Source organism: Ceratosolen solmsi, unplaced genomic scaffold, assembly GCF_000503995.2.
Source record: "Ceratosolen solmsi marchali unplaced genomic scaffold, CerSol_1.0 scaffold11, whole genome shotgun sequence".
Taxonomy (NCBI): domain Eukaryota; kingdom Metazoa; phylum Arthropoda; class Insecta; order Hymenoptera; family Agaonidae; genus Ceratosolen; species Ceratosolen solmsi.
This window is the reverse complement of record NW_011948416.1, coordinates 10,321,808-10,329,535: the sequence shown is the minus strand read 5'-3', so window position 1 is coordinate 10,329,535 and position 7,728 is coordinate 10,321,808.

Sequence of the window (7,728 nt, the reverse complement as noted above, 5' to 3'; positions counted from 1 at the left end):
ATTAGCGATGCAGTCTGTCGGTATGAACAAACAAAGACTAGTGCGAGACGCTAAGATTAAGGGCGACTGGGAAGAGGCGAGAATGCGTTTTGACGGAGTGTCCAATGTGTATTCGCAAGTCGAGTCGACCACGATCGATGGTACCCAGCAAACTTACAATGATTTACATGCAAACGTATCTTGCCGAGTTGTACACATCTTGGCTGCCTCGTTATTTAATCTCTTATCTGTTTCTAGCTTACTCTCGTTTTTTTTCTCTGTTCTGTTTTTTTTTCTGTTCTTTTTTTTGTTGTTTTTTTTTTTTTTTTGTTTTTTTTTGTTTTTTTGTTTTTTGTTTATCTCACTGTTTGTCACGACGGACGAGCCCTTACATTGGACTTTCCTCTTTACTCTTTACTATTAGCTCCAGATCCCGGAAATATTTCAACCCCCCCCCCCATCCCATCCCATCTCATAGCAGCCCCGTTATTTTCCATCTGTAGGCTTGGACAATGAGATCAGTTCCTGTGTCATGTGTTTGCAAACTCATCGATAAATAAAAGTGAATCGATTGGGTGAATTTGGCCCTGCAATGCATTCGTTGCCGTTAACTCGTTTTTTTTTTTTTTTTTTTTTTTTTTTTTTTTTTTTTTTTTTTTTTAAACCTCTTGATTAACGTAGCTTCCCCCCATTTTCCATTAGTGCTACAGTGTAGAGCTTGCAAGCTATTCAATTCTCACGTTTAAATTTTTTATATATATGTATGCGCGTGTATTTGTAGAGTCGTAGGCATATCGCCGATTTTCAGTCTTCGTCTCGTGAAATTATCAGTTATATAAACTATCGCCGTCATATTCTAAATTTTCTTCCACTTGACTTTTTAATGTAATAAAGACTTTTTAATTTAACATTATAATTTAATTGCAATAAAGCGCAAAGTCGTTTTCTTTATGAATATATACGTTGAGTTGTGAAATTGAGATTGCAAATGATATTCTCTGTATTTATTTTAGTACGAGACTGAATGCAATTTTTCTTTTTCGCAACCAATAAGAGAATATAACGCGTGCGAATGTATTGTCCAAGCGGATGTCGATATAGAATTGACACACTATTATAGAACATTATGTAGCGAGCTTAATTTATATTCTAGTTAAAAGTAAGCATTTATTACAGTTCCAAGTACATTTAATTAGGCTGTCAAAGGATTGTGATGTGCGAAAAACGACTCGCATTAGCTTCCTCATTGAACGTAATATAACATTAATAATTAGACCCTTTTCTTCGCATTAAGGTCATAAATTACATTTAATATTCGTTACTATTCAGAGGCTCAATGTTCAATTTTATTTTTTCATCTTCTTTTTTTTCTCTTAATTCTTTGATGACAAATTTTTCTTTCTTTACGCAGCTTTTCACTACCATGCGTCTTTTAATTTTGATGTAAGCACGAAAAATACTCTTTTTGTTTCTTTAACTTCTTCATTAGCGGTATAAAAATAAGTCACGATATTATGTTAAAGCAAGTAGATATGACCCGTCCAAACCATTAAAATTATTCGTGCAAACAGTACAGGGAGAACAAAAAATAAGATCGCTAAACTGATTGTAGAACTGAGATGGACGTTTACGAGAATTATCGCTATGTCTCCTATGTAATTTATATACGTTAAACGCACGTTTCTTCCTTTTGTTCGTCAATATTATACTTAAAATATTATTATTTGTTTGCTCGATCCTTTGATTGCTAAGCATAATATTAGTTATGTTACGCGTATTAAAATCAATATTGCTGACAATTATTTTTTATTCATGCATATGAAAGTAAGTAAGTAGCGGCAATGTAGATTATTATTAATATTGTCTATACAAGTGGACAGACATGAAATTTCCAACAAAAATAGAGATTTTTCAAAAATAATACTTCGTTTCCTTTTATGTACATTGAGTATCTGAAATTTTAATTTTATCACTGTGTGACTATTGGCTTTTTTCTTACATACGTCGTCTTACCGTTTATTTTATTGTGCTGTGATTTTTTGAAATGTATTAGCAAAAATTATTGGATCTAACATTGGTAATAATAATCTATGGAATATTATTTTGTAAACATCTAACCACAAACTGATCATTTTAAAGCAATTTTCTCTATTTTCAAGCAAATTATCTGGCGCTATTTGCCTGGGTGCTTAATTACATTCTTGTTAAAATTAATGAATTCAATCGCATCTTATTACATGATCGATTACATTATATCCCTGTAATTATTTGTAATTAATTTTCTTATATCAAAATTCTTTTAAAATATTTCGAATTTAGTTTACTATTCACGTTTGCTTTTTGTCCAGCTTCGTCGTTAGTTAAACAATCGATTTTTTGCATGCGCATTGCTATCCGTTTACAAATTTGGAGGTATAAATTTGTTAACCATACTTGCATATAATTATTGACACGCGTAATGTATACTTGTGGGCTTATGCATGAATTCTCATAACAAGTAATATTAGTAATTAGTAATCAATTGACTAATATCTGTAAGTTTCATTATTTAAAGTGGCTGGTATCGTCAGTATTTTGAAGCACCCAAACATTAATTCATGTAAATATGACTTTATATAACATCTCGATTAAATGAAATTTAATAATTTAAATATAATAAATTTAAATATGTTGAAAGCGTTTTAAAGAAATCGTGATGTGTATATTATCATAAGTGATTTGCACATGATTAGCCCATTGGCATTAAATCAAATAATTCGTTTGAAAGTGACTTGTAGCAACAGACGCATTAATAAGAAAACAATGTTTCAAGGAAACTTTATTAATGATAACAATAAGTACAAACACTGCACGAATTAATCCAGCTGTTATATATATATGGAGAGTAAGGTAATCAGATTCAGGTGCTCCAAAACTGATCTTATTACTCGGAGCCTGCAGATCTCTAACGCGAATTTATGTACAGAAAAGAAAGGCGATTGGAAATTATGTCTTATGGTCAGTTTGTAGGGTAGTAGTCGGCAAGTGGAAAGCGAAAGCGTGCATGAAATGTCACTGACTATCGGGATTGTATCAATCGTCGACTTTCCAATTTAGTATTATGTATATAGCTTCCAGTTATGACGGACGTATGCAACAAAATTAATCACTTAATGAATTGGCATCTTGTTTTTCTTTTGTCTCGATCGTTGCCGATCGATAATTTTAGGCTTCTACGAGCAAAATCCGAGAAGACGCCATCAATCGGGGGTACCGAGAACCAATGAACCTAGCGAACTTGGTACGACGTACGAAGACCCCGGCAACGAGGCCAAGAATAACCAATGGAAGAGGATTCTACTATTGGTTATTGCAATAACGGTGAGTTGTTTTTGCTCAATTACTCAAAATTACTTGAAGCTCGTTGGGCAATTAGAAGGCATTAAGTGACGATATTAAAATGTAAATTACGGGGATCGTTCTTCTTTCCTCGTTTCAGGTCCATAATATTCCCGAAGGTCTGGCTGTGGGTGTCGGCTTTGGTGCAATCGGTAGCAGTCCGTCAGCAACTTTCGAAAATGCAAGGTGAGCGATAATTATTAGATAAACCGCTTTATTTACAAAAATGCCACGTGTCTACTTAATGGACTTACTTACCGCCGAGATAAGACGCACTTCAATTTTATCGATCGTATCGCAGCTTAATGTCAAGTCTCATACTTGAAGATAGTATTGTTAAGGCCACAGTCGCGATGATGTGACAGATTAATTTTTACAATTGCAATTTACATTGCACCGAGGCGTAGACGTTACGAACTCTTTACAAAGTTTAATTATTTGTAAGTCCAAGTGAATTTATGATTATTGTAAAAAATGAAAAACAAATGGAATAATACATTTGCATTGAATTTTTATATTATCGTGTAACATAATATTCTTGTGCATTATACATTTTTAAACTATGTTTCATATATCAATGTAATATTGATAAATTGAAAATTTCCGTCAACCGCACCCTTATATAAAACCCATAAACTTCCCTCGTTATAGACAATAAAGTTTTAAAAAAAAAAAAAAAATTAATTTTTTAAATTAATTAATTCAAAATTACCATGCACTGAAATTCATAAAGGGAAGTAAATTTAATTGTACAAAACCCAAAAGTTTTATGAAACAGTCAAGCCTAACATTTACTATTAACAAATTAATAATACATTATTATTGATCGATTAAACAAATACCCTAATAATTATATTATATCCATGGTTTTAAAGGCTAAACAATTATACTTTTACGGAAAATAACAATCACTTTATTTAACATTATCTTGTCCATTATACTAATTTTCTTTCGTATAAAAGTCTGGATTTTTTCCTGAATTTTTCCCGCTACTTTATAAGATTAATTACGACATTCCAACAACAATGGCCAATGGGCTCTATAGCTTTTCGTATAATTATGAAAACTATAGGTTTATGATTGTGGTGGGTTTTCCAGATAATATTCTTAGTCAACCGAGTTAAACCCTTGAGTTGGGGCGTAGATTCATCGTATATGACATCATTGGCTACAACTAATGAAATCTCGGTTGCTGCAGTTCTCGAGATAGTAATTCGAGATATACCCTCCGTTAATATACAAACACTATTAATTGTAAATTTAGTTTTTCCATTATATTTATTTTACTCCCTATTCCTATAATTGACATTTTGATACGATGTAACAATTAAGATAATTGCAATATAGTCAATAATAATATAAAATCGAATTATGTCATGAGTACGCAAATAATTCAAGAACAACAATAGTAGAATAACATTAGAATAACTTAATACGCATACAAGTAAATGAAGAATAAATATTTAATTAGAAAATATATTATAAATAAATGTTATTAGAATTTAGAACAGTAGATAAAAAATGTAATAATAATTGTTATGACGATTTGTCCTAAATCTCGTTCTTATTTTTACGTTCATATATATTTATAAATATTTACGTTTCATATTTTCCAAAAATAGGACAGAATTCAGATAAAATTAAATTCTCCATAGCTGCGAATGAAGCTTGAAAGTGCATAAAAAACGTAACTAAAAAATAAAAATGAAAGTTTTTTTTAAAAGAAGACAAAAATTGTCTATTTAGAAAGGTGCATTGACTTTTTGAACTATTGAAAATTTATATTATCGATAATTTAATAATTAATTATGTTTTAACAAACTCCTAAACAAATGACTAATCCATTTACTATCTGCTGCATTCAAGTCTCGTGGATCATGGTAAGATATAACAATTCAATATAAAAGCGAAAAATAAATGTTTTTACGCGTATTGTAACAAATAATCGGAATTCTATTCCTCGCTGATTAATATATTTAGAATTTTTCAATCAGTAAGTCTCATTTTCACTATTTTTAATATAAATTCTGTAACTGTTTTTTTTTCTTTTATAAATATGATGTATATTAAACAACGCAAGTGCATAATAAATAAATAAAGTAATGAAGCATTTATTGCATAAAGTTATTTTTTTAGAATAAATAACGAGATAATCGATACTACTCTAATTTAATATAATTATATTATTTACGTAATATATTAATTGCGATTTATCAAAGTTATACTATTATTATCAAATGAGTAAAACTAAAAGATCGGATTTTATTTAAATTAAATCCGCGAATGATTTAAAATCGAAAGTTCTTTATAATAAATATCAAACAATCGTATGTTGATTAATGTTGCGAATAAGAAACTTTTTGTCTCTTTCGCAATTATTTTTAATGTTCAATAAAAGATTATTTGTTTACGATTTCGTATGTCGAAGATTTATTGTGCTTCTGAAATCGTTAATTTATCATACGTAATCTCATAATTATAATTAATGATCTACGTTAAAAATCTATCGGCAAGCATATTCTATCTCGAAAATCGTAAATAGAAATGAAATATTATGAACTTTAAATTAATCGTCGCATCTGTTTTAATGTACTTCTTTATAATTGTATATCCGATACATCTCACCTTACAAGGATAATTTTTGTATTTATATTATTTATATTATTTATATTTATATATAAATGCGATGTGAATATTTATTAATCCATTTACACCTGTAAAGGTAAATAATTCTTAGATTTATTTTAAATTGCACGCTTAAAAATGCGTGGATGAATGATGCATAATTATTAATCGTTTGATTTTATTAATGTCATTGAAGAAAACAAACTACTTGAATGTGACCTTGATGATTAGAATGATTAAAAAATTAAGTTCATATAGTTGAATTTTTCTTTTTTTTTTTCCTTAACGGTTTTTTTCTTTGTTTAAATAAATTAATTAAATAATCGAGAATTAGGATTTAATGAACAATGGCTGTTTATGAAAAATGGTTGAATATACTTTATTCATTCGGACAAAATTTTTTAATTTATCACTTAAACGACGAATACATGACATTCAGATAGAATGAATACACATTAATTATAATATATGGTGCATATAATAGGCTGTTTAATCTAATCTTTTTGTTGCATATGGATATTCTCTATCACGATAAAACCAATCAAAAACTTTTTGCATAAATAGATAAGAATTGTTGTTCAAGGAAAATCTTTCTGGTTTTCGTGTCAAATTCAAACAAAATTTACTTTACCTCTACTTCAAGTAGAACGAAATGCCTGATTATTAAAATAAAACTTTAATGCTGTGAATGGTCTATCAAGGTTGGCACTTTACTTTCTATATATTTCTTTTCTTTTCTATAAACTACCCATAACATTTCAATAACAAATTAACCAAAATATATTTGAATATTTCATTATTATAACTAGGTCTCATAGTTCCTTACCATAACAAAATGTTTCATCCGACTCACGCTCATGTAGCCGAAAGTTTATCGACATTTAATTATCAATCATTTTTAGCTATTATTAGCATTGATTTTCTAATCACAGAAGCTCTAAGTAAGTCTCGAGCTTACAATAAATTTTTCATTCATTCAATAAAATCGCTTATTTCAAAAGATCGGAATTATCAAGTGACAGAGCAGCAAGATATATTACCACAAATTCATCTCTATTATAATCCTCGTTGAATGCAATATGATAATAATAATTTCTCCGATAACTTAATGTATCAATTAATTCATATTTAACATCCTTCTTAGGCATCCTGTTAATATTAATGCAAACATTTCGAATTTACCTCTGTACATTCGGCATTGCACAAGCTTTACAGTCTTCAAATGTTCCACATTACGCGATACGTCACGACGCGATACTTTTAAACTCATCTTCCTAAGGGCTAGGAATGTAGAAATCCCTTTAATTACCTTCAAGGCTAAAATCTCAAATAAATTAGATTGCATCGTCTTTTATCATACAACAAACTACATATAATAAATGCATTTATTATTTCGACTAATTATTTTATTGCATTTATTCTTTTAATGCTTTTATTGCTTGTATATTCTAATTGTAGAATACGGCTTAATAAAAACAATTTTAAATAACGATTGTAAGCCAGAAGTATGTAAACTAAAGGGTGATGTCGTAGGTCGAAGCAGTTGAAAACGCATGGGTCTTGCTAAGCAATATGTCATTATACAATAATCAACTTAACGACCTCTATGTCATACTTGCAAAAACGAATTATTCAATTCGAGCCCCGAGTGCGGCGGCCGGTCACCGTCGAATGTCGATTATATCCGGACAGCACAATATTATCCTTGAGATACATTCAACAGTCTATGTAATTTAATAGTACACA